Here is a 27,175-nt window from a genome sequence, read left to right on the forward strand (position 1 = left end):
TAGAAGGGCAAAGGCTGCAGATGCATGGGAACACCACTACCTGCAAGTTCTCCTCCAAGCCACTCACCATCCTGACTTGGAAATATATCGCCATTCCTTCACTGTAGCCGGGTCAAAATCCTGGAACTGTCTCCCTAACAGCACTGAGTGTACCTACACCGTATGGACTGCAGCCGTTCAAGAAGGTGGCTCACCAGCACCTTCTCAAGGGAAATTGGGGATAGGCAATAAATGCTGGCCTAGCCAGTGATGCCCACATCCCGTGAAAAAGTAAAAAAAAACTGTTGACAACTCCTTCCAGCACTTTGCTGTTGATTGAGAGCAGACATTTGGGGCTGGATTTTACACTCCGCGGCTGGCAGGTTTGAAGGTGAGGGCTTCATAAATGCAGCGATTAGCCTTCCTATCCATCCCTGACCTGTCTCCCATTTCCCAATTAATAGTCACGTCAGAGTCTAATCCTACCCCCGCCACTATTAAACCCACGGCAGAGGGAGGTCCCTTCAAAATAGGTAGCCTGGCAGCTTTTGCTGAGTGGGCTGGTGTTGGTTGTGGGTCATCTGTGCCCACCAAAGGCCACCCTGGAGGTCATACCCTCCCCTTTAACCACAATCCCGCCGGCTTCCATCCCCCTCGCTGGTGCCAGCCAGGTGTCATCCCAGATTTAGCTTCAGTTCGGCCTGCATAACCTCCTCTTCTTTGAGGGCTGGCTGTAGTCCTAGAAAGTGGCTAAAGTCCCACCTTAAGTCAATTAAAATGGCTGTGGGGCAGCCAGTCTTTTCGTGAGTGGAGGTTTGGGGGTTGGGGGGGACGCAACAGGGAACATGGCTCCCCGTCAAATCCAGCCTGTGGGTTGCAATTGGCTGGGTTGGAGTTTTCTTGGGTTTTGTTAATGTGATTTACTTGGACAATTGTTTACTTAGTTGGGTAGAGGCTGGTTTGTAGCTTTACTGAAACATCTTAGCTATGGCATGGGTAGTTCTGAAGTACAGGACTTCAGCATTACAATTGGGTGTTTTTGGGGCTTGTCACAGTTGCTATGACTAGTGCACTTAGCTGTTTCTTTAAAATAAATATAGAGCAAAAAATAATTTGCAGAAATGTCAAGCAGCTGGTAATGAGGATTTTAATGTGACCTTATTTCACTAGATAAACCTCAAAAAAACTTGTGCTTGAAGTAGTTTGAATGTTAAAGAACAGTTCATATAGTACATCATTGTTTGTCTAAACACATCAATATTCACTCTTTTCTTACCTAATGCAAACAATCAAGTGAAAATGATTTAATTTCATTTTCATTTGGACAGCACCAGATGTTTGAATAATCTATTGCAATGTGATTATTGGTAAATCGAATCTAATACTTGCAATTTATAAGCAGTAGTTTAATTGTTAGCTTTAAATTGATTAGAAAGTGTTTTCTATCTGTTTCCACTACTGCTTATAAATAGCTGATGCAGAAAAACATTACTGGATTACAAACTATTACCCCAAATGATTGTTGCATGATAAATAAACATTGAATTATTCTAAATAGAAGGTAATTTATAACATAATGTAATATGATTCGTACATAGACTATCAACTGTACTGTTTAACTGCATGGAATGTGGATTTATATGGTTCTGGTTGAACTGAATATGATCTAGCTGCATAAAAATAAAACAGTGATTTTATCAATTTTATCAATTTCTTCAGGGAAGGAAATGTGATATTGTATACTTGGTTTAACAATGATTAATGATGCTTGCTATAATGATCAAAGTTAGTTTTAATGTCTGATTTTTTTTAAAGTCATCTCTGAATTTAAGCAATAGTTTTGTTTCCATTTGTTCATATTTCTAAGATTGCTAGAAAATCACTGAATGATCTTGAAATATAATGCAGTAGACATCATTCTATTGCAAGAAAATTATGGTAATGATGCAATTTCATTCAAAATACATTGTTCTTCAACAGAAATGTTATTACACTGTGTATGTGTGTGATGTCATCTTGATGTCCATGAGAATTTATTTTAAATACCTAAATATTGCTGAAAAAAGAAACATGTTGCCGAAGCTTTCTGTCTTGCACTTACCAGGACAAACATGAGAATTGCAAATTTCAAATGTTCACAACAATTTATGCTACAGGAGAAAATGGTGCCGATTGGTTGGGAAGTCGGCTTTGATTGGCCAATGTGTTGCCGATGGAGAAAGCAATGGGCTCCCCAAGCTCACAGGTAATAGAAAAAAGATGCTAGGCTTGAACATACCTCTTTTGTTTGCAGAAAACAGATCCTTGCGTATGAAAGTATGTTGCTTCTAGGAAGCATAAATGAGCCACATTATGAGCTTGACTGATTACAGTAAATTGGTAGTTTGTGTAGCTATTAGCACACTCAGGGTTTTTCAGCAAGTGCTGTCCAATCACAGAATCACATCTAACAGGAAAAGTGTTTTGGGTTTTGCAAGCGCGGGCTGGTTGAGTACAGACTGTACTCTACCTATTACAAACAAACGAAGGAAAATGCTGTTTGATTCAATCAGTCAATCGTTAGGTCATACAGCCTACATATCTAGTATTGCACTGGCACGGAAATTCATTCATAATGTTGCTCAATTGTATGGTAGGGAGAACGTCTTTTTGGCCTGACGGCAGCATCCTGTTAATGGAAAATACCGCTTGCATAGCCACTGCAGAGTAACAGTGTGAAACGGCTTCCCTAACTTATTGTTCAAATTTTTGAGATACTTCGCCTTTCTAGGGTAATTTGAGGTGACTGGGTGCTTTTCAGGTCTGAAAGTGGTGTCCTTTGGCCTATTTGTAAGTTTGTGCAATACACGGCGAACAATGATCTGATCAGAAACAGAATTACCTGGAAAAACTCAGCAGGTCTGGCAGCATCGGCGGAGAAGAAAAGAGTTGACGTTTCGAGTCCTCATGACCCTTTGACAGAACTTGAGTTCGAGTCCAAGAAAGAGTTGAAATATAAGCTGGTTTAAGGTGTGTGTGTGGGGGGCGGAGAGAGAGAGAGAGGTGGAGTGGGGGTGTGGTTGTAGGGCCAAACAAGCAGTGATAGAAGCAGATCATCAAAAGATGTCAACAACAATAGTACAAAAGAACACATAGGTGTTAAAGTTAAAGTTGGTGATAACCACACCCCCACTCCACCTCTCTCTCTCTCTCTCTCTCTCCGCCCCCCCCACACACACACCTTAAACCAGCTTATATTTCAACTCTTTCTTGGACTCGAACTCAAGTTCTGTCGAAGGGTCATGAGGACTCGAAACGTCAACTCTTTTCTTCTCCGCCGATGCTGCCAGACCTGCTGAGTTTTTCCAGGTAATTCTGTTTTTGTTTTTGTTTTGGATTTCCAGCATCCGCAGTTTTTCTGTTTTTATTAATGATCTGATCAGGACAGCCCAATCTCCAAGGCAATAGCTTGGCCAATCAGAGTTTACTTGTGAGCTGATCAATACCCACTTTTTCTGTAGCATAGACTGTTGTGATATTTTGAAATTTGAAATTTTTGTGTTTGTCCTGATGAGTGCATGTCAAAAAGATGAAAATCTTCGGTAACATATATCACTCTTTTCGGCAATATTCAAGTCCTGTAATACCAAGCGACTATTGAAATACCTACTACTCTGAGTGTGAACTTAATTTTCAAGATTGGCAGCCAGCGCTTGTGCTCAAAACAGGCAGGAAACTTATTTAAATAGTTAAACTGAGGTCCTATGCAGTTTGAGCCAGCAATCTTTAAAGGACTGATGAATACTGCTCCAAAATGCCCAAACATTTTCATGCTTGTTTTTCATAGGGTTACAAGGAGCATTCATGCTTGCCCTATAAATTTTTTCCTATCCACAGCTCAGTGGGACCTCCCACTTCCCCTTTAAAAGCTTGCTTGTAGCGAGGCTTTACTGAGGAGCCACTGAATTTCCCCATTCCTGTCATAGCTGCCCCTCCCACCTGATCAACAGGCTGACAGCTCACCTATTAAATTAAAATAAGGCCTGGCCATGAAAATGCTTTAGGCCTCCATCTGTTATTGGGTAGGTATAGCAGACACCCTTCTCACCCTTTGTACCATTGTGGAAAATATTCCCCATTGTGTTCAGCTTAAGTCAGATTTGCCACATAAACTGGTGGCTTCTGTAAAATGCACTTCACTGATTTCGTAGTTTAATGCATGGTTTTGCCATGAATATGAATTAACTGAATAAAATACGTATGAAAATTTTGACAGTATTTATTACCTGACAAGAGCAGTTATAGATTTTCTGTACTTTTTCTGGCTGTGATTATTTTTGACAGGAAAGAGGAAAAAAATAGGTGGACATTGAATTTGTGTTTGCTTTTTACAACACACAAGTAGAACTCAAGATGTTAAAGATAGCGAGAAATAAATATAAAGATTCTGAAAGCTTTCACATGGAAAATTTACAACTTAAGCTTGGAACACAATAGGAATCACTTTCTGAATTCATACTCCTGAATTGCAGGTATGGCAGATGAGCTCCCTGCTGGAAGTGCATGGTGAAGATTTGAGCCCTTTAGCTCTTTTTGTTCAGGCAGGAAATCTCATGCTTTATGAATTTAATAGTTTTAAAGTGGGATGTGTAATGTTAAGTAAATTAATTGAAGTCCCATATGGAGCCAGGCATGGTAAGGAAATGCTAGATTGCAATGTGAAATAATATGAAATTGCTAAATGGTAACTTGTCTTCCTTATGGGTATTATGCAGTCTTTTGATCTGAAAACAAATTTAGAAATTTAAGACCTTGGCTCTCTACTCCATTTTCCTGCTCACAATCTCAGTTTCCTCTCACATTGGTACTGTTACTTGATCCTGGTCTTTTGAATGATGCCTTTTCAGTTTGTCCATCAAGATGGCTGCTTAGTCCTTTTTACTCCTGATGCAGGCTTCCATATGAAACATGAACAAATTGTTTCCCTTTTCAGATAATATTCTTTAAGGTTGTCTTAACAAATGTTTAAGCCCCGTGACAAATTTCACTCCTTTATTTGATATGCCACTCTTACATCCCTTATTCTATAGTAATATATTTAAGTAAAATATCTTATTTCGGAAGAGTTATATTTTGCTTCTCATAAAAGAAAGCTGATCCTTCAAAATGCAATCAAACCAAATACTTTACATAGAGAAACAGAAGTTTTATAAGCAAATCCCTAAATGACAATGCAACTTTGATCATCTCTGAAAAATATAACTGAAGCGGATCTGTGAAAGATTGTACATTTGAAACCTAATAAAAACATAATTACTTCCCAAGAAAGTATCAGCATGGGGTCTGCATTCAAAATAAATAACACATGGAATGTAGTTTACAGCCAGTCCTGACTCTGAATGGGGATTGCCATCCAACCTAATGCTCGATACTGATTGTGCAATTCCAATAACTCAATTTAAATGCCTACTGTTGACCAGGACTCAAGGATGGACTCACCAGATAAATCATCCTAGTTGGGTGTGTTTTTTTTGGCAGAGATTGAACAGAAGGATGATCTCCTGATGGCTGTTTTTTCATTAGGAAACTGGGAGAATATCTCCCAGGAAATACTGCAAACTTTACTGTTCAGTACTGGAGGAAGGACAAACACTTTGAACTATTATTATTAGTAGAATAGCATTTTCTATTAAATACTATTGACCTCTGAGTGTGTTGTATGAGCAGTAATTTTTCTAAAATATTACTAAAATCAGGCTTCCACTGCAGATTCTTTATATGTACCCACATGTTGTATTTCAAGCTTTGTGCTGAGAAATGTTGATTTCAGCTTGTGATTAAACAAGAATCACTAGGTTCAATTTTTTTTGATTCTAAGTTTAAAGTTCTTACAGAAGCAGCAGTTGTAAATGTCTGCTCACAAGCATTTTGTGAGCAGATGGCCCATTTTATCCTGTTCTCATTCATTCTAAACTTTTCACTGTTCTGTGTCTTCTAAATGCATGCCACCCCTACCATCATTTCTACAATGTGCCCCCAATTTTTCTGTAGTTACAGTGCTGAAGAAAATTCGATTGCTAGAGTGTCTCTGCTACTTCAAGTCCATTTTAAACTTCAGAAATGCTCTTAAGCAATTGCATCCACTTGCAGTTCTATTACCACAGTGCAGAATTGAACTTGTACTTCAATTACTGATATGGGCAGCAGCTGGGCTATGTACCCATTAAATTGAAGTGAAGTTTAATCATTTCATAAGATCATCAAATGTCAACAGCTACAATAGGTGATTTCTGGATTCCCACAGACAGGTTTGGTGACATTTTGAACATGCCTTTAGCTGGAAATTAGATAAAAATTCCTTAAAAGGACAAGGAGCTGCAATTTTCTCCCTCACTGCCCCCAACAAAGAATGGTTGTAATTATTTTTAAAGTACAAAGTATGGTGAAGGCATATCATTCATTATATACAGAGGAAAATATGTTATGGGGAAGAGAAAGTACTTCTAACTTCAAATTACTCCCCTTTTGTAATATAAAATAATATGCTCACCATAAGTGTCTAGCTTTTAATAAAAATATTATTTTTATTGCTAGCACGGAAGCACTCATATCAGGCCTTCCTCCTCACTGTGACAGTTGCAATGTCACTGACCATAAGTTCCCATGTCAATGGGAATAACATGGGATTTACTCCACAGGAAAAGGCCTTTTGACATAACTGGTCTATGATGGTGTTTATGTTCTACATGAACCTCCTCCCAATTTATTTCAACTAACCCTATCTGCATAACCTTCAATTCCTTTATCTCTCAGTTCTTAACTCATTTCCCCTTCAATGTGTTCATGCTAAATTGTGGAGGCTGCAACTTCAGGCTGACCTATAGCCATCTGACCCTAGAAGTTCTCACACTTTCTTCAGGTACCATGCTCTAAGAGGGCATTGAAGATCATGAACTCCCATGTTAATCTTGCTCTAGAGGCAAGGATCATCCTTGTTGGTAGTACATTCATCCAGCTTGCAAGGCTTTTTAGCAAGACGTAGCTTGGCTGGTGGTGAGAAAGGCCCTCCCCATCAGATCCTTCCTACACGCCAGGAGTCTCACCCCCTTGGCATGTTGCCCTCAAGGTGGCTGTGGTGGGGAAGAGACTGTTGTTCACCTCCTTGTAGATTGTGCCTTTACAAAGAAGGTGCTTGGCCTAAATAGCCAAGTGGTTATGGTACTGGGTTTGTAACCCCAAGATCAAGAGTTCAAATCTCACAATGGGAAACAATGTAACTTCATCTGAAACAGATGGAAACGGGTTTGTACTCGAAAGAGTTACAAAGAAGGTCTGGAGAGAGATGCAGTAGTTTCTGTCGAGGTTCATCCCGAGCAATTCTGTGACACAGGACTCTGTGCTCTACGGGCTGTTCCCAGGGCCACACACCGAGACAAACATCAACTGCAGCTGGAGGATCATCAACTCGGTGAAAAACACTTTTTGGTCTGCCCGAAATTTGTTGGTCTTCCAACACAAAGAGTTATCCCCGACTGAGTATTGCAGACTGGCACATTCCAAAGTCCAGGACTACGTGCTGAGGGACGCACTAGAGCTTGGGGCAGTTGCCGCGAAGGCACAATGGGGAAGGGTCACTGCCTAAGACCTTTCTGCCACAGTGCACCAAGGGACTGGGAACTGTGTAGAGCCCCTCGGGATGTACAGCTCAAAATGAATGTCTGAAAATGATTGTACTGATGCACCTTGTGATACATGTTGTAAAAGTTGAACCTGATTGTACTTTTGTAATGGTGAGTTTGAAATGGTTTGGAATGTTGTTGAAGATGTTTCATGAATAAAATATATTTTTGCAAAAAAAAGCAAGGCTTTTTAAAAATGTCATTCTTTATTTACCTTGATCTCTGTTACCATCGATCATGAGCATCACACATTCTAAATCATAAGTTCCTATTACATGCTGAAGACATTCTTCCTGATCTTGGTCAGCAGAGTTCTTTTGGTCTCAGATTTTACTGGCACCTCTTCCAAGATATCTTCATTATTCACCTGAAAAAACCCAACTCTGCAGCCTCAATTCCCTCTGTATTGCTCCACTGATTGTCCAACACTTGCTTCTGTATGTCAAAATTGATGTGATGTAGCATTCCAGGATTGAGCTTTGTTTTCACGGCTAATTTTGCATTGATCATAATCTTTCTCATTTTTTAAAATGCATCTTTGGGCCATTCCAATCCTTTGTCTTATTTCTTGGTCACCCTTTCTGTCCAATGTTAACGTATTTCCTAGGTAACAAAATTTGATCTTTGCATTCTTCTCTGTGATCTTACATTCTGGTATGATTTTCTTTTGGACACTACTAGACATCTTATTTTCTTACTTGTGCTCAGCTCTTTCTTCTCACTTTCACTCACTACCTATTCCAAAATCCTTTGCAGATTTTCTTCAGAGTCGGCAATAAGAACGGTATATTATTAAAGTTGTAACCTCCAACTAATAATCCAGGAAGGTCTTCAATCCCTTGAAGAATATTTTCACTGTACAAATTGAATAAATCTGGAAAGAAAGTGCTCCCCTGTCTGACCCCTCTTTTAATCTTCACTAAATCGCTTGGATCACACTCAATTTTTATGGCTGCAGTTTATTCCCAATGAAGGTTTCTTATCACGCTGAGATCTTTGCCATCAGGGTCAAGAGACTTTAAAATGCCACCTCACCCACCTGCCATCTTACCCACTTACCACCCTACCCACCTGACACCTTACCACCTACCACCCTATCTAACTACCACCTCATCCACCTGTCATCCCACCCATCTGCCACCCTACCCAACTACCATTTCACCGAATTTCCATCCTAACCATTTCACTCATCTGCCACCCTACCCACCTGCTACTTCACCCAGCTGCCACCCTACCCACCTGCCACTTTCCCCAACTACCACCTCACCCTCCCACCTCTGCCATCTGCCACCCTGCCAACCTTTCACCTCACCCATCTTCCGCCCTACTCACCCTGCCACCCTACCCATTCATCCACTTACCCATTCATTAACATTCATACTAGACCTTTAAAATTACCATATGGCTTCTAGAGCTGTAAAAAATGGGGCTTTTCCTGTCATCTCCCCAACTCTACAGTGCTATGAGGGGGCTCTTGGAGAGTCAATATCCCTTGCAGCCTCTTTACATGAACCTCATTTCTGGGAAAGCCAAGGTCAGAAGACCTGGCATGAAATGCAGAGTGGTGTTGAGTCGAGGGAAAGTTCAAGCGGAGTGGCAATCCAACAATGATTGCCACTGCTTGGAAGATCCGGGCCTGTATTGCAGACATCAACATCAACTCTATTTTCACGCCCTATTCTATTACTGTTGGTTCCCTTGGTGCATTATTGATCTGGGCCTTGATTATATTCAATGTTTGTGTATCTGCAGCCTTCTGCAGTAGGGAATTTCAAACATTTACAACCCTCTGAGTGAAGAAATTTCTCCTCATCTCAGTCGCAATTGGCTGACCTCTTATCTTGAGACTATTTCCCCTAGTTCAAGACTCTCTAGTCTGAGCAAACACTTAATATCCACCTTATCAAGCCCTGTAAGAATTTTATAAATTTCAATCAGTTCACCCCTCATTCTTCGATACTCCACCACTTAAGGGTAGCAGGGGTACTTGGAGAGTCCCAGAGTGTGGTTGACCCTGCCCTTTTGCAAGTTCCAGGTCTAGTTGGCTTGACTGAGAGTCCCCGCCAGGGATAGGGTGAATCCGTTGTGGAAGCAGGATGGTGCATCTTCTTGGCTAGTGGATACCTGGTTCAACTGGTGTAACAGCAATGAAGTCAAACTTTTGTTAGCTGAGCACTGCAACCTGCAGAAGGCAACAGCAAACTACTGCAGTACCTTGCCAAGCATAACCATGGACCAACACAAATCAAAGAGATCTAACTGTTGTGTTGGAAAGCTCGTAGTATGATTTTATACAATAGAATAACTCTGAAGTGATAAATAGGCCAGGTGGCAGTTATGCTTTCATTATGTTTACTATGAAACTGTTTGGGATGCACAGGGATGTTCCTTGTTTGTAATAGGAAAGGTGTGGCAGGGAGGGAAACGCCATTGAAGGGTTTCCATTGCTAACAATGAAACTGACATATAAAATTATTTTTGGCACGTATAGTTTATTCCCTATAGTTCTTCTTTCTCCTTGAACTAACAACTCAATATTTGATGGTGCATATATGTGATACACTTCTCAGTATATTATTTTCTAGCCATTAAAGTTCAATCACACAGTGAGCTGATTCTGCTTTATTGTTGAGTGAACTCTTGCTTGAAACAACAAAGGATTCCCTCAATCCCTTTTGCACAGCAAGATTCCCACAACGATCGATCAGTTTCAGCAGGCCATCAGATGCAGTGTTTTCATGGGCGTACAACCAAAACGTTAGCTAGTATTTTCACTTATTGATCTGCTGTGCATTTCTCATATATCCAAGTTTGAGAATGATATAAAGTTAGATAGGAAAGTAAGCTGTGAGGTTCATGAAAAGAGGCTGCAAGGGATATTGACCAGTTAAGTAACTGGACAAGAAGGTGGCAGATGGAATAAAACATTATTCATTTTGGCAGATAGAATGGAAAACAGGATATTTTTTAAAAGGTGAGAAAATAGTAAATATTGGTATTCAGAGGGCTTTGGGTGTCCTTGCACGCAATTCACAAACATTTAACATGCAGTCACAGCAAGCAATTAGTAAGGCAAATGATGTGTTAGCCTTTATTCCAGGGCGCTGGGGTACAAGAGTGAAGAACTTGCTGCAATGATAGAGGGCTAAGACAAGTTCACACCTGGAGTACAGCATACTGTTTAGGTCTCCCTACCGAAGGAGAGGATATACTTGCCTTTGGAGGGTTGCAGCGAAGGATCATTAGATTGATTCCTGGGTTTAGAGGCCTGTCCTATGAGGAGAGATTGAGTACAATGGCTCAATAAGCGCTGGAGTTTAGAAGAATGAGAAGCATTGAAATATATAGAATTCTTACTGGGCTTGATAAGGCGGATCAAAAACAGAATTACCTGGAAAAACTCAGCAGGTCTGGCAGCATCGGCGGAGAAGAAAAGAGTTGACGTTTCGAGTCCTCATGACCCTTCGACAGAACTTGAGTTCGAGTCCAAGAAAGAGTTGAAATATAAGCTGGTTTAAAGTGTTGGGAGGTGGGGGGGGGAGAGAGAGAGAGAGAGAGAGAGAGAGAGAAGTGGAGGGGGGTGGTGTGGTTGTAGGCAAAAGCAGTGATAGAAGCAGATCATCAAAAGATGTCATAAACAACAGGACAAAAGAACACATAGGTGTTAAAGTTGGTGATATTATCTAAACGAATGTGCTAATTAAGAATGGATGGTAGGGCACTCAAGGTATAGCTCTAGTGGGGGTGGGGGGAGCATAAAAGATTTAAAATATTTAAAAATAATGGAAATAGGTGGGAAAAGAAAAACCTATATAATTTTTTGGAAAAAAAACAAAAGGAAGGGGGAAACAGAAAGGGGGTGGGGATGGAGGGGGGAGCTCAAGACCTAAAGTTGTTGAATTCAATATTCAGTAATTCTGAATATTGAATTCAACAACTTTAGGTCTTGAGCTCCCCCCTCCATCCCCACCCCCTTTCTGTTTCCCTCTTCCTTTTGTTTTTTTTCCAAAAAATTATATAGATTTTTCTTTTCCCACCTATTTCCATTATTTTTAAATATTTAAAATCTTTTATGCTCCTCCCACCCCCACTAGAGCTATACCTTGAGTGCCCTACCATCCATTCTTAATTGACACATTCGTTTAGATAATATCACCAACTTTAACACCTATGTGTTCTTTTGTCCTGTTGTTTATGACATCTTTTGATGATCTGCTTCTATCACTGCTTTTGCCTACAACCACACCACCCCCCTCCACTTCTCTCTCTCTCTCTCTCCCCCTGCCCCACCCCACCGCAACACCTTAAACCAGCTTATATTTCAACTCTTTCTTGGACTCGAACTCAAGTTCTGTCGAAGGGTCATGAGGACTCGAAACGTCAACTCTTTTCTTCTCCACCGATGCTGCCAGACCTGTTGAGTTTTTCCAGGTAATTCTGTTTTTGTTTTGGATTTCCAGCATCCGCAGTTTTTTTGTTTTTATATTGATAAGGCGGATGTTGAGTGACTCTATGCTCAGGCTAGAGAGTGTAGAATTATGGGGCTTAGTCTCAAAATAAGGGGTCAGCCAATTGCAACTGAGAGGAGGAGGAATTTCTTCAATCAGAGAGTTGTGAATCTTTGGAATTCCATATCCCAGAGGCCTGCAGATGCTCAAATATTGAAAAATTCAAGGCCCAGGTCAATAAGGCACTAAGGGAACCAATGGTAATAGAATAAGGTGGGAAATTGGATCCACTGTCAAAGTTCAGCCTTAACCTTATTGAATGACATTGCAGGATCCAGGGGCCATATGGCCTACTCCTACTTCCATTCTTATGTTCACATGTTCCTATGTTTTTATATTTATAAAAACTGCTTAAGCTGGAAGACATGCAAACACCATGTTATGTGGCACAGGAATAGATTCAGAATATATCTAGTAGCTCAAAACTGGGCAATCATGAGGCATTGTGTGCCATCCAGAGCAGCAGAACCGTATTCAACCACAATCTGTAGCCTTATGGCCCAGCAAATACCCCACTTTACCGTTACCATGAAGCCAGGGGATCAACCCTGGCTCAATGAAGAGTGCAGGGAGGGCATGCCAGGAGCAGCACCAGACACACCTAAAAATGAGGTGTCAACTTGGTGAAGCTACAACACAGGACTAGTTGCATCCCAAACAGAAGAAGTAGCAAGTGATAAAAAAAATAAGCAATCCCACAGCTAACAGATCAGGTCAAAGCTCAGCAGTTCTTCCACATCCAGCTGTGAATGGTGGTGGACAATTGAACAACTCACTGGAGGAAGAGACTCCACAAATATCCCCATCCTCAAAGATGGGGGAGCCCAGCCAGTGCAAAAGACAAAAAGTGCTATCAAAGTGTTTGTGGTTTGCAGTTTTTGAAACTTCAATGGGCCTGAATGATTTTCACTTTTATTAGCTTGCCATTCAGATCTTTCTTTTCATAGAAGAAATTGATCAATGAATTACATTTTTTCAGAGATTTTTTCTTAGACATCACACTTTACACTACGGTGTTCATTGGTTGTAGAAAGTGTACATTGGGTCAATGGGCATGGAAGTGCCAGAGCTTAACATATGGGGCATGAGGGGACATAGGAAGTGGGTGGAAGGGCAGAGCCTGGTATAAGGGGCATGAAGGGTCTTGGGTTTGGGTGAAAGGGCAGAGCCTGACATAGAGGGCATGAGGGGATATAGAGCATGGGTGCAAGGGCAAAGTTTGGCATAAGCGGCATGAAGGACATAGGGGTGGGTGGGTGTGGGGCATGAGGGTGCATGGATAGGGCATGGGGAGTGTTTGGAGGGTGATGGGGTGTGAGAGGGGAAGGATGGAGGTCCTTTATGTTTTTTTTTTCACTGGGATAAAGTCCCACAGCACTAAGGCAGGCCTTTTAAACAGCCTGCTTCCACAGTCAGCTGCCCCTGTAGCTGCCTCTGCACTTCTTCCCGGGTCAGCTGGCCTGACTTCAACTCTCACCAGCTTCCAGCAATGAAGATCCTGCCTGGGCAGGCAGGCCAAGCTGGGGATTTTCCCGACTCCCGCTTCCTGCCTTGAGGTTGAAAATCCAGGCCCTAGTGTCAGCACTGAAGTCAGTAGTATACAAACCAAAAATAAAAACACCTGGAAAAACTCAGCAGGTCTGGCAGCATCTGCAGAGAGGAACACAGTTAACATTTTGAGTCCGTATGACTCTTCAGCAGAACTAAGTAAAAATAGAAGAGAGGTGAAGTATAAGCTGGTTTAAGTTGGGGGGGCGGGGGGAGGGCCAGTAATAAGTGGAGATAGCCAAAAGATGTCATAGACAAAAGGACAAAGAGGTGTTGAAGGTGGTGATATTATCTAAGAAATGTGCTAATTAAGGGTAGAAAGAAGGGCAAGCAAGGTACAGACAGCCCTAGTGGGGGTGGGGGTGAAGGAATCGAAATAGGCTAAAAGGTAGAGATAAAACAATGGATGGAAATACATTTAAAAATCATGGAAATAGGTGGGAAAAGAAAAATCTATATAAATTATTGGAAAAAAGGCGGGGGGGATCAGAAAGGGGGTGGGGATGTAGGAGAGAGTTCATGATCTAAAACTGTTGAATTCAATATGCAGTCCGGAAGGCCGTAAACATGCCTAGTCGGAAGATGAGGTGCTGTTCCTCCAGTTTGCGTTGAGCTTCACTAAAGCAATGCAGCAGGCCAAGGACAGACATGTGGGCATAAGAGCAGGGTGGAGTGTTGAAATGGCAAGTGACAGGGAGGTCTGGGTCATGCTTGCGGACAGACCGAAGGTGTTCTGCAAAGCGGTCACCCAGTCTGCGTTTGGTCTCTCCAATGTAGAGGAAACCGCATTGGGAGCAACAAATGCATTAGACTAAATTGAGGGAAGTGCAAGTGAAATGCTGCTTGTCCCACCACCCCCACTTAAACCAGCTTATAATTCATGTCTCTTCTATTTTTCCTTAGTTCTGCTGAAGAGTCATAAGGACTCGAAATGTTAACTGTGTTCCTCTCTGCATTTGCTAACAGATCTGCTGAGTTTTTCCAGATATTTTTATTTTTATTTTTGTTTTGGATTTCCAGCATCCGCAGTTTTTGGCTTTTATCTCAGTAATATACAATGCTGTTGGGTAAAGAGATAAGCTCCATTCAATTAGTTTCTAAAATGTGTCCCAGCACCCATCCCAGAAGAACGCCTGTGACTCTAATACTGTGACTTCTCCACATTTCCCACATCAAACATCTGTGAGCTCCTCAAGTCATTTAGAAGCAGTTTTTCACTGTGAGACCATTAGCATAACACCAAATAGCTTATACAGAATCTTTACCATGGCAAAATATCCCACAGTGCTTCATAGAAGCATGAAGATAAATGAACAGCAAACCAAAGAGTTTAGGAAGGATAGCAACTGAGAACAGCAAAATCTCTTCCTTGTATGATCTTTGCACCTTGCAGGCAGATGAGACATTGACTTTGGGGTTGATCAGACACTACGATCAGAGGTCAGAGTCTGGTCCTGAATGTAAAAAGCGTAACAGGTTAGATGCCACCTTTGATTCACAGAATCATTCAACAGCTCAGAACAGAAATAGGCCATTCAGCCTCTTGTCTGCACCAGTTCATTTGAAGAGCAATCCAGTTCTTTCCGCTTGCCCACTTTTTTCCTATTTTCCCTGCAGGTTTTTCTCCTTCAAGTATGAATTAAATTTGCTTTAGAAAGCTCCCATTGAATCTGTTTCTACCACCTTATCAGGTTATGATACAAAATCATAACCACTCATTGCATAGAGATGTTTTTACTTATGTAGCCTCTGGTTCTTTTGAATGAGATGTTCGAATCAGTTTGTTTTCAACGACCTTATATTGAAATTTCATTTAACTACCTCAGTAAGATTACAGACCTGAAGCATGGACTATAGGAGGATATGTCTATAATAATGTAGGGATAAAAACTTGGGGGGTGGGAGATGTAGAGTAAAGGATTAACTCTAACACTACTCTAATAATAGCTGCCGAGCATGTGTGTAAGAAGCTATCTCATAATGATGTCACTCAGAGAGAAAGAGATGAGTGAGAATAACCTAAAAGAGGATCAGTAGCTCTGCCCTGACGTTCTGTAATCTTATATATAGTTATGTAAATAAAAGTACTTATAAGGAAAGATCTTAGTCTTTAGCCAGATATCTTACTAGAGTAGACGCCCAATGTTTTCCGAGACAACCTAACAATAACAGGCGCAAAACCTATTCTGCACAAAAGAACACTTGAGATTCTCTCATGTCATCTGTGGCTCAATTGGTGGCACTCTTGCCACTGAATCAGAAAATTCCACGTTCAAGTCATACTGCAGGATCTGAACACAAAATCAAGGCTGACACTCAAGCACAGTACTGAGGAAGTGCTGCACTGTTGAAGGTATTCTCTTTTGAATAAGATGTTAAACGGTTAAATGTCTGCCCTCTCAGTTGGGTGTAAAAGATCCCATGGCATATTTTGAAGAAGAGTATGGGAGTTGTCCCCAGTATCCTGGCCAATATTTGTCCCTCAATAAATAGGTTATCTGGTCATTAACACATTGCTGTTGGTGCGAGTTTGCTGTATGGGAATTAGCTGCTGCATTTCCTATGTTACAAAAGTGACTACACTTTAAAAGTAAGTAATTGGCTGAAAAGCACTTTGAGATATCCAGTGGGCATGAAAGGCACTATATAAATGCAATTATTTATTCCTGCCTACAAAGTAGAAAAATTCTGCAACATTTAATGATTGTGTTGTGATCACTAATGTACTTCACAAATTCAACAGAAACAGTTTGAAAGCTAAAAGACAAATAATGCTGAAGTCTTCAAAACTATCTTAGCTTCCAAGTCACGAGATGACCTTTACCTAGATAAGGGAACTGATTGCTAAGAGTCCCACAAAGCTATAAATAAATTCATTCCTGAGAGGAACTTGCTATTTCTTCAACCAAGATCAGAGATGAGGTCTGGAAATATGTTGCATGACCCATCCAAGTCAATTGACACAGTCAGCATGGTGGGATAATGAATGAATAGAAGGCAAAAACAGCAATTGTATCTGTAACCCAAAGCAGCCCAATAGTATAAATATAGAAGCTGCTCCCTTCAAAGGTTAGAGCTCTTGGTGCAGTCAGATGTTCATAGCCTTGAAGGCAGCCTACAAAGTCCAAGTCTGATCACTTTGAAATCCATGGTTGTATTAATATAGCCCAGCACATCAGTGCAAGAGACAAAGCTGAAGCATTTGGCTTCCAAAGGAGAAACAGAAAATGAGAGTTCACCTTAAGAAACAGCGAGAGCAGCGGGACTTCAAAAGGAGGAGCAGAAAGCAAGAGTTCACCTTGGGGAACATAGCGAGAGCAGCAGGGTGGAACTTGTAACCAGTTTCCAGTTAGAACTAACATTCTAAAAGCAAAATCGAGATGTGACATCACAGGGAAACAGGTAGGTGATTGGTTGGTAGGTATACATTGGGTCTACTCGTTTATCTTTCAAAACTGGTAATTTATTAGTAATTGAAAGGTTCTATTAGTAGTATTAAGGTTTACAAATAGTAGTTAAGCTTATTAGGTGTAGTAGAGTTCACTAATAATACATTAATTAAGTAAAATAATAAATTAATGAACACATAATAAAGATGGCAGGGCAGGTGATGTGTTGCGACTGTGGAATGTAGAAGCTCCTGGACAACAGTGTGATCCAGGACAAACACGTTTGCAGTAAATGCCTGTGGCTTGAGGAGCTTCAGTTCAGAGTCATTGAGCTGGAGGCTGAGCTGGGGATACTGCAATGCATCAGGGAGAGGGGAAATTACCTAGATACTTTCATGGGATAGTCACACTCCTTGGGATAGAGCCTTCTGATTTGGTCAGTGATCAGGGACAGGAGCGTGTGACTGTGACTGAGGTAGATATGGAGACCCAGAAGGTAGAAGTGGAGGAGCCTCAGCCCTTGCAATTGTCCGACAGGTTCGAGGTTCTTGCAGCTTATAAGGATGAAAGTGGGATGGGCAAATTGACCATGGCACCGTGGTACAGGAAACCATTCAAGCCAGGGTGAGTTAATAGGAATGTGGTGACAGTAGGGAGCAGTAGGGAGCAGTCAGAGGGATAGACACAGTTCTCTGCAGCTGAGAGCATCAGTCCAGACGGCTGTGTTGCCTGCCAAGCACCAAGCTTCAGGATGTTTGCTCAGGGTTGGAGAGGAAGTTGCAATGGGAGGGTGAGGATCCAGTTGTTGTGGTCCACGTTGGCGCCAACAACAGGGATAGGACTAGGAAAGAGATTCTGCTTCTAATTATGAGCAGATAGGGAACAAATTAAAAAGCAGAACCTCAAAGGTAATAATCTCTGGATTATTAGCTGAGTCACAAGCATGATGATGTAGGGTAAATCAAATTAGAGACATGAATGCGTGGCTCAAGGAGTGGTGTGGGAGAAATGGGGTTTGATTCACGGGACACTGGCACCAGTATTGGGAAAAGTGGGAGCGGCACCGTTGGGATGTTCTTCACCTGAACGGTGCTGGGACCAGTATTTTGGTGAGTCATGGTAGAGAGGGCTTTAAAGTAAATAGTGGAAGAAAGGGATCAAGTGAGAGAAGATGTAGCAAATCAAAGGAAAACAATGAGGTAATAGAGCAGAGTAGTGATTTGGGTAATCATAACCAGAGCGTGTCAGGAAGGGACAGAGAGTACAAACTTAAGAGTGCACCAGGAGATAAAGCCGAAGAGTGCAAAAATGGTAAAACGTCAGAGTTAAAGGCTCTGTTTCTGAATGGCTGCAGAATTTGGAACAAAATGGATGAATTGTTAGCACAGGTAAAAATAAATATGTATGACCTGATCGTCATTAGATACATGGCTGCAGGGTGACCAAGGCTGGGACAGAAATATTGAAGAGTATTTGGCATTTCAAAATTATAGGAAGCTAGGAAAAGGCAGTGGGGTAATTAATTAAGGATGTCATTAATACAGTAGTGAGAAATGATTTTAGCTCCAAAGAGCAAGATGTAGAATCAGTTTAGGTAGAGATAAGAAATATTAAAGGTAAGAGTCACTTGTGGGAGTAGTTTATAAACAGTAGCTACATGGTAGGATAGGGTGTACAAGAAGAAATAAATAGGTTGTATAAGAAAGGTACCACAATAATTGTGGGTGATTTTAATTTACACATAAATTGGGCAAATCAGATTGACAAAGGTAGTCTAGAACATGAGTTCAAAAAACATATTTGGGACAATTTCTTACAGCAGTACATTCTAGAGCCAACAAACAAGCAGGCTATTTTGGACCTGTTAATGAGTAATGAGACAGAACTATTCAACAACCTCATAGTGAAGGAGCCTTGAGGCGACTGCGTTCATAACATGATAGAATTTCGCGTTCAGTTTGAAAGGGAGAAGTGTGAGTGTAAGACTACTGTTTTAAGCCTGAATTTTTAAAATTCATTTACATAATGCTGGTGTTGCTGGCTAGGCCAGCATTTATTGACCATCACTAATTGCCCTTGAGAAAGTGGTGGTGAGCTGCCTTCTTGAACTGCTACAGTCCACGTGGTGTAAGTACACTTACAGTGTTGTAATTATATAAGTATAATGATAATTATATGGGTATGAAAGCAGACCTGGCTAAAGTGAATTGAGAAACTGATTTAAAAGATAGGACAGTACAGACTTTTAAGTAGCAGACTTTTAAGCTCATATTTAATAATTCTCAGCAAAGATTTATCCCGGTGAGAAAGAAAGGCTCTTCAAGCAGAATGCATCATCTGTGGCTGAATAAGGAAATTAAAGATAGTATTAAATTGAAAGAAACACTGTACAAATTTGCAGAGATGCGTGGTAAGTCAGAAGATTGGTTAAATTTTAAGGACCAGCAAAGAATGACTAATAAAAAAAGAGGGAGGAAGAAAGCTAGCTAGTCATCTAAAAGCAGGTAGTAAGAGTTTTTACAAATACTTAAATAGGGAAAGAGTAACTAAAGCTAGTGTTGGTCCTTTAGTGGGTGAGTCTGTGGAATTGATAATGGAAAACAAGGAAATGGCAGAGGTGTTGAATAAGTATGTTGTGTCTGTCTTCACTATAGAAGACTTAGAAAACTTCTCAAAGATACTTGAAAATCAAGAGGTGAACCGGAGGTGAACTTAAAACAATTACCATTACCAGGGAAAAGGTGCTGGGAAAACTATTAGACCTAAAGGCTGAAAGTCCCCTGGACCAGATGGCCAAAATCCTAGGGTCTTAAAAGAAATGGCTGCAGAGTTGGTAGATGAATTGTTTATAATCTTCCAAAATTCCTTAGATTCTGAAAGGGTCCCAGTGGATTGAAAAATAGCTAGTATAATACCTTTGTTCAAGAAAAAATTGAGACAGAAAACAGGAAGCTACAGGCCAGTTAGCCTAACATCTGCCATAAGGGAATTGCTAGAATCCATTATTAAGGAGGTTATAACAGGACACTTGGAAAATCATAATTTGATCAGACAGAGTCAACATGGGTTTGTGAAAGGGAAATTGTGTTTAATTAATTTATCTGAGTTTTTGAGGAAGTGATGTATAAACAGGAATCTGTGGATGTGCTGTACTTTGATTTCCAGACAGCATTTGATAAGGTGCCACATCAAAGGTTACTACAGAAGAAAAGATTACATGGTGTCGGGGATAACATATTAGCATGGACAAAGGATTAGTTAGCTAACAGGAAGCAGAGAGTAGGGATAAGTGGTTGGCAAACTGTAACAAGTGGAGTGCAACAGGGATCTGTGCTGGAGCTGCAACTATTTACAATTTACATCAATGATTTGGATGGTAGCATGGTAGCTAAATTTGCTGATGACACCAAGGTAAATAGGAAAGTGTGTTGTGAAGAGGAGGTCGAGATTCTGCAAAAGGATATAGATAGGTTAAGTGAGTGGGCAAAAGTTTGGCAGATGAAGCATAATGTGAGAAAATGTGAACTTGTCCTCTTTGACAGGAAGAATAGGAAAGTAGTATACAATTTAAATGGAGAGATTGCAGAATTCAATGGTACAGAGAAATCTGGATGTCCTGGTACATGAATCACAATACCTTAGTATGCAGGTACAGCAAGTGATTGGGAAGGTAAATGGAATGTTGGCATTTATTGCAAGGGGAATGGAATATAAAAGTAGGGAAGTTTTATTGCAGCTGTAAAGGGCATTAATGAGACCACATTTGGAATACTGTGTACAGTTTTGATAAATTGTTTATCTGAAAGTCTCCTTATTTGAGAAAAGATATAATTGCATTAGAAGCAGTTCATAGAAGGTGCACTTGACTCATTCCTGGGATGAGGGGCTTATCTTGTGAAGAAAGGATGCAAGGGTTGGGCCTATACCCATTGGAGTTCAGAAGAATGAGAAGTGATCTTATTGAAACATATAAGATCCTGAGGGGTTTATATAGGGTGGATGCTGGGGAGGATGTTTATGCTTGTGGGAGAGACTAGAACTAGGGGCCACAGTTTAAGAATAAGAGGTCTACCATTTAAGACAGAGTTTACGAGATTTTTTTTCTCTCAAAGGGTCATTAGTATTAGGAATTCTCTTCCCCAGAAAACAGTGGAGGCTGGGTCATTGAATTTATTCAATGCTGCGTTAGACAGATTTTTGATAGACAAGGGAGTCAAGGGTTATGGGGGACAGATGGCAAATTGGAGTTGAGACCACAACCAGATCAGCCATGATCTTACTGAATGGCGGAGCAGGCATGAAGGGCTGAATGACCTTCCTAAGTCCTGTGTAGTACTGTAGAACAGTTATATAAGAATAATGCTATTATTAGTCAATATATTAAAGCTATTTGTTTCAAAACCACTCAAGCTAGAAGACACAAAAGTTACTGTTGAAAGACCAAGTCCTGAGTTTTCACTCCGGGAGAATTCCTGGCTCTGTGACCCGACTCCTGAAAAAGTGCCCCAATTTTCCTTCTGGCGAGGCAGTGTGTAATGGGATTTGGGCCCGCTGACCCTGGAAACATTTCGAAGGTAGCCACAGGGGCTGCTGGGTATGGAGGTGGGCTAGGAGAAAGGCCGGCCTCAGTGATAGACACTTTGTCCTAGCTGCAAAAAACCCCAAAAGGCAGCCCTCTAAGCCCTCACCCCTCCCCACATGATCCCTAAACTCCATCCATGTCAACTTATACCACCCTCATGCCATCCACCCACATCCCATGGCCCCTCATATGCCCCATACCAATCTATGCCCCTCTACCCACCCCATGGCTTTGCATCAGTTACATGCCAACTTATGCCTCTCTACCCAATTCACATGGAATCTCATACTTTCCACGCCAAACTATTCCCTTCTACCAACCCCCACGCCCCTTTACAGTCCTCATGTCAACCTATGCCCCTCCACCCAACCACATGGCCCTATGCAAACTTAATGCCAACTCATGCCAATTCATGCCCGCACCCACCACCCTTTTCCCTTACACCCTCCATGCCAACTCACCCAGGATCCACCATGGGCAGGCCTCAGGATCCACCATGGGCGGACATCAGGATTCACCGTGGGTGGACCTCAGGATCCACACTGAGAGAAATAAAGTTGTAAGTGTCTGTTGATGAATCACTATTTAGATAAACACTCTAATTAATTAAAAAACCCATTCACTACACTTCCTTCAACCACTTAATCCCTTATAATAAGCATTTGTATTCATAGACCCACTTCAAAGAATTTATAAGCACTTGGAATTGTCAATCAAACTGTGATTTGACAGGCATCCTACTGTGATAATTCTAGATTGTAATAATTCTAGATTGTGAAATCAGCCATGCAACACAAATCCTATAATGATATCCCTCAGGCTTATATCAACAAAAAGAGTAAAATTGCACGCACTGATTATTTTTTATTCTGCAGACATTTTATTTAAATTTAAAGGCCAGAAGAATTAAATGCCTTAACAGCTTGACAATTCCAACTAGCCTTGACTGTTCCCTTGACAGCTTCCTTGACAGCTGGGCAGTTCCCTTGACAATCTCCTTGACAGTCGAATGAACTTGACAGTTCCACTGAGTTTGTTCATTTCTTACACACATTCATGCCTAATTTTAACAATCTCAAAGGGCATCTTACCTCCCCCAAAGGTGTCCCTGGACCTATCCGAAAGAGTACCCTGCCTCGCCAAAGAACTTTGCTAACTTTAGACTTTCTCTTGATAGGTCTAAAGTGCACAAGTCATTTTTCAAACAGCCTACTAGCGAAAATTGGATCTGACTGGAGGTAGTTGCACTTTAACATGTGCAACTGCCTCCATGAACCACGTGCAAACTACAACGCCTCAGTTTCCCTCCTCCCCTCCCCCATGGAAAATGGTAGAAGCCAGTTTCGGAGTGGGACTTCTGGATTCAGCCTCTGGCACCATTTTTGCTACAATGGAGAGCCACTCTATCTGTGTAAAGATTCAGGCCTAACAGCCTTATATTGCGACAGTACGGAAATAGATTTGCTAACAAGCTCCAATGTATGGAACAATGAGATGCAAGGGCTTGAGTACAGGTTGATAGTGACCCATTTCTGCCCCTCCACCATCCACAGCAGGAGAAGTTAAAGAAACTTTCCCTAATATTTCTTCAGCAAGCTCCTTTGGACCCCTTAAAGACCACTATTCAGGCCAATGTGGAACTGGAAAACTAGGCTGACTTTGCATGGCACATGCTCTATATGCTTTTCTTGCATTTTGCAGAAGGTGCAGGCCCTTTATTTGTTTACATTGTTCTAAAATCTCAGGGATGCCTAAACACAGTGCGGATCAATATGGTGGAAGGCATGCTGCCAATGTAGATGAAGTGCAGGACCTTGCTTCCTGAAACTGATGTATGTAGTGCCTATTTTATGCTCCAAAAAATGGACAAAAAATGCATAATAATTTCCAGCTTAGTATGACTTAATAATTGTTGGTGAATATGGCCCAAATCAAGTGCCAGCAAGTGTAAACAGGTCAGATGGGGAGGCGGTGTCATAGTGGTATTGTCATTGGACTAGTATTCCAGAGACCCAGGGTAATGCTCTTGGAACCCGGTTTCGAATCCCACCATGGCACACAGTGAAATTTGAATTCAATAAAAATCTGGAATTAAAAGTCTGATGATGACCAGAAAGCCGATTGTCATAAAAACCCATCTGGTTCACTAACGTCCTTTAGGGAAGGAAATCTGCCGTCCTTACCTAGTCTGGCCTACATGTGATTCCAGACCAACAGCAATGTGATTGACTCCTAAATGCCCTCTGATTAGAGATGGGAAATAAATGCTGGCCTAGCCAGCGATGCCCACAGCCCATGAAAAAAAAATCTACCAAATAAATCGAGTTTGCTACCCTGATGTACATGAAGATGGATACAATGTGGATAACATGAAGATCCAGTGTTAGGATTCTCAATGTGAAAAAGATACTATCTGTTCCAGTTGCAATGGAGGAAATGGGCCCCCACCTGGCCAATGTAATTTAATCTAGATGAATGTAACGTCATGCCCATGGTTAATGCAAGTTTCTTAAATGGAAAAGGTCTTAGTGTCAACCATGCAGTGCAAGGCTAAAGTCATGTGTTGGCCAGGCAAGTTAAGAATGGCTTGCTCCCTTCTTACTGGTGTGCAGTCTTGCTAATTGGGGACTATGGATTACATCAATTGGATTACAATCCTCTATGACCTTGTTGCAACCTGTGGTTCCACTCAGCAAGGCCTTGCAGTTGCAGATCCTCACAAAATTCACACCTACATTTTGTGGTTCTCATTTCTCACTTGATTACATGAGCTGGCAGTTTTTTCTGTTGCAACTCCACCAGATTTATTAAACTCAATTTCACAATTTGACATGGCATGATCAGAACTGTGGGTTGCCAGCCCTACGCCAGGCTATCATACCTGTAAAGCACCATTTAATATCCTTACATCTGTTTATTTATGAAGCAATCCTTCCTAACAAACATGAAGCATAAATAATCATCAAATTTTAATATGTAGAATAAATATGGTATTCCACTATTCACAACTGTATAAAAACGGCTGCAACAAGTTAAAGTTAGGGCATCTGCAGGTTTCAATATCACGGATATAAATCTTTGATAGACTTAATTCTATATTCTCTATTTGTTTGCAGTCAATATATGCACTGCCACCTCAACAATAGAGAAATGTTACAGATGATTCCTCAAAAAGGCTTTTCTAAAGCAGCGTCGATAATTACCTTGCAGCATACAGGCTAGTCCCCTGGGCCTTGAAGCCCAGTCAGCTCAGTCATATTTATGCTTAGAATTCTTAGAAAACAAAAATTTATGGCACAGAAAGAGGTCATTCAGGCAACTAGAAAGAATGGTCCAGCCTCATCCCACTTTCCAGCTCTTGATCCTGTCCTGTTGGTTATAGCATTCCAAGTGCATATCCAAGTATTTCCTTTAATATGATGAGGATTTCTGCCTATCCTATGTTTTCAGGCAGTGAGCTCCAGATCCCAAAAACCCTCTAGGTGAAGACAATTTGTCCTCAACTCCCCTCTAATCCTTCTGCCAATTACTTTAAATTTGTGGCCCCTGGTTAATGACCTCTCTGCTAAGGGAAATAGGTCGTTCCTATGCAATCTATCTAGGCCCCTCATAATCTTTGTGCACTTCCATCTGGTCCAAATACAATAATCCCTAGCTAACCTTTCCTCAGAATTAAAAGTGTCCATTCCTGGCAACATTCTTGTAAATCTCCTCTGTACCCTCTCCAGTGCGACTACATCTTCGGGTAAAGTGGTGACCAGATCTGAATGCAATAATCTAGCTGTGGCCTAATTGGTGTTTTATACAGTTAATGCAAAACCTCCCTGCTCTTATATGCTTTGGCAAATAAAGGGAACTAGCTATATGCCTCCTAATGACCTTATCAAACTATCATGCAATCTTCACGGATCTTTAGACATGTACTCCAATAGCCTCTGTTTCTTTATACTTAATCTACATTAAGTATCCTACCAATTATTGTGGATTCTTTTGCCCTCCCGAAATGCTTTACCTCATACTTCCCCGGATTAAATTCTATTTGCAGCCTTTTTGCCCACCTGGCCAGTCCATTGATAACTTCCTGCAGTCCACAGCTTTCTTCCTCACTATTTGTTTTATTTCAGATAGCTAGGCACTGAAGGATAGAACTGGAGACCAATCTTTATGTACTTATACTTTTATTTAGAGACATACATTACAAACATACACATTCAAACTGAACAAGTATAGTTCAGTCTGTCCTGATAAAGGTAGGAGCACAAGTACATTCTAAGTTAATGCTCAACATCTGACTATATCCAGTTAACACTACCAACCACACAACCAGTTTTTGTATCATCTGTAAGCTTTGTCATCATAAGCCTGACATTTTGTGATAAAAGCAAAATACTGCAGATGCTTTGGTTCTTACATTTTGTGGTTTGTTCTTTTTGAATTTTGTGCTTGGAATGGGCCGGTTTAAATGCTGTACCTCATTCATGGGTAAGTCATTAATAGATCATCCAGATTCATTAGAATACTGTAACCTCTCCAGTCTGGAATGCTTGGGACCAAGGCATTTATGGATTTAGGAATTTTCTGGATTATAACTTGAGAATACCTACCCGATTAGCTGACCTTTTCTCCATCATCCATCTTCTCTCTCTCTCCTGCAGTCTTCAAACAGCCAAAGACTATTACTTTTATCCTTGTCAGCTATTACTCCTTCCCTTCCCAGAAGTTCAAATTTAGATGTAGTATTGTACACAGTAAAAGTAGGACTATTAGAATAACCATCAAGGCCATCACATTCATGATTTTGTGATTTCTTTGCAGCATGGCGAGTCCGAGAGTTGCATGGCCCCTCAAAAAAATTCCAGACAACTGGTGTTTTCGGATTTTGGATTTCTCGACTGGAAAGGTTACAGCATATCAGCAAACTGAAATCTATGGTCTGGATTTTTTGGTTGTCATGCCTGCACAATCAGCAGGCCTGGGAGCAGACTGGAAATGGGCCACCGGCCACAATCGTCCCCTGACCGTGATTTCATGCTAGCTGGCCAATTAACAGCCAGCCAGCATGAAATGCGTGCTGAAATACTCAGTGCTGCTGGGGTGGGGGCGGGAAGAAGCTGGGCACTGACTACCCCAGGGTGCAGACCTCCACAATAGTACAGTCCATGAACAGTATAACCAGTATCTCTAGCTTCTCAGGGCTCCTCAAACTCGAGGGTATTCTGTGCTGTCCAGGCCATCCTTGTTGGTCTCTATCAGCTTGATGTCCGCTTCAGTCCTCCTCACCTAGTCTCCATGCTCCAGCATAAGCCTCTGGCTGATCTCTCCGGCTCCTGGTCTTCTTCAATCCGCTTCTAATGGCCTTTGGCTCCACCACTGCTAGCCTGCCAAAGGCAGGACTCCATGCAATGGAGGGGCCCATAGGGGTCAACAGATTCCCCTGCCTGGCGCTCTCCCTCAGCATCACAAACTGCTGGCGGAAGCCCAGTTACAAGTGCATTTTACTTAGAACCATAG

General features: G+C 41.3%; 1 protein-coding gene across 4 annotated transcripts in view; it reads right to left on the reverse strand.

Annotated features, from left to right (window-relative positions):
* tpk1 (thiamin pyrophosphokinase 1) overlaps positions 1-27,175 on the reverse strand; it is a 382,816-nt gene that overhangs the window by 39,511 nt on the left and 316,130 nt on the right. The window lies entirely within an intron of this gene.

The sequence above is a fragment of the Carcharodon carcharias genome, chromosome 3 (genome assembly GCF_017639515.1).
Source record: "Carcharodon carcharias isolate sCarCar2 chromosome 3, sCarCar2.pri, whole genome shotgun sequence".
In the NCBI taxonomy this organism is placed as follows: Eukaryota; Metazoa; Chordata; class Chondrichthyes; order Lamniformes; family Lamnidae; genus Carcharodon; species Carcharodon carcharias.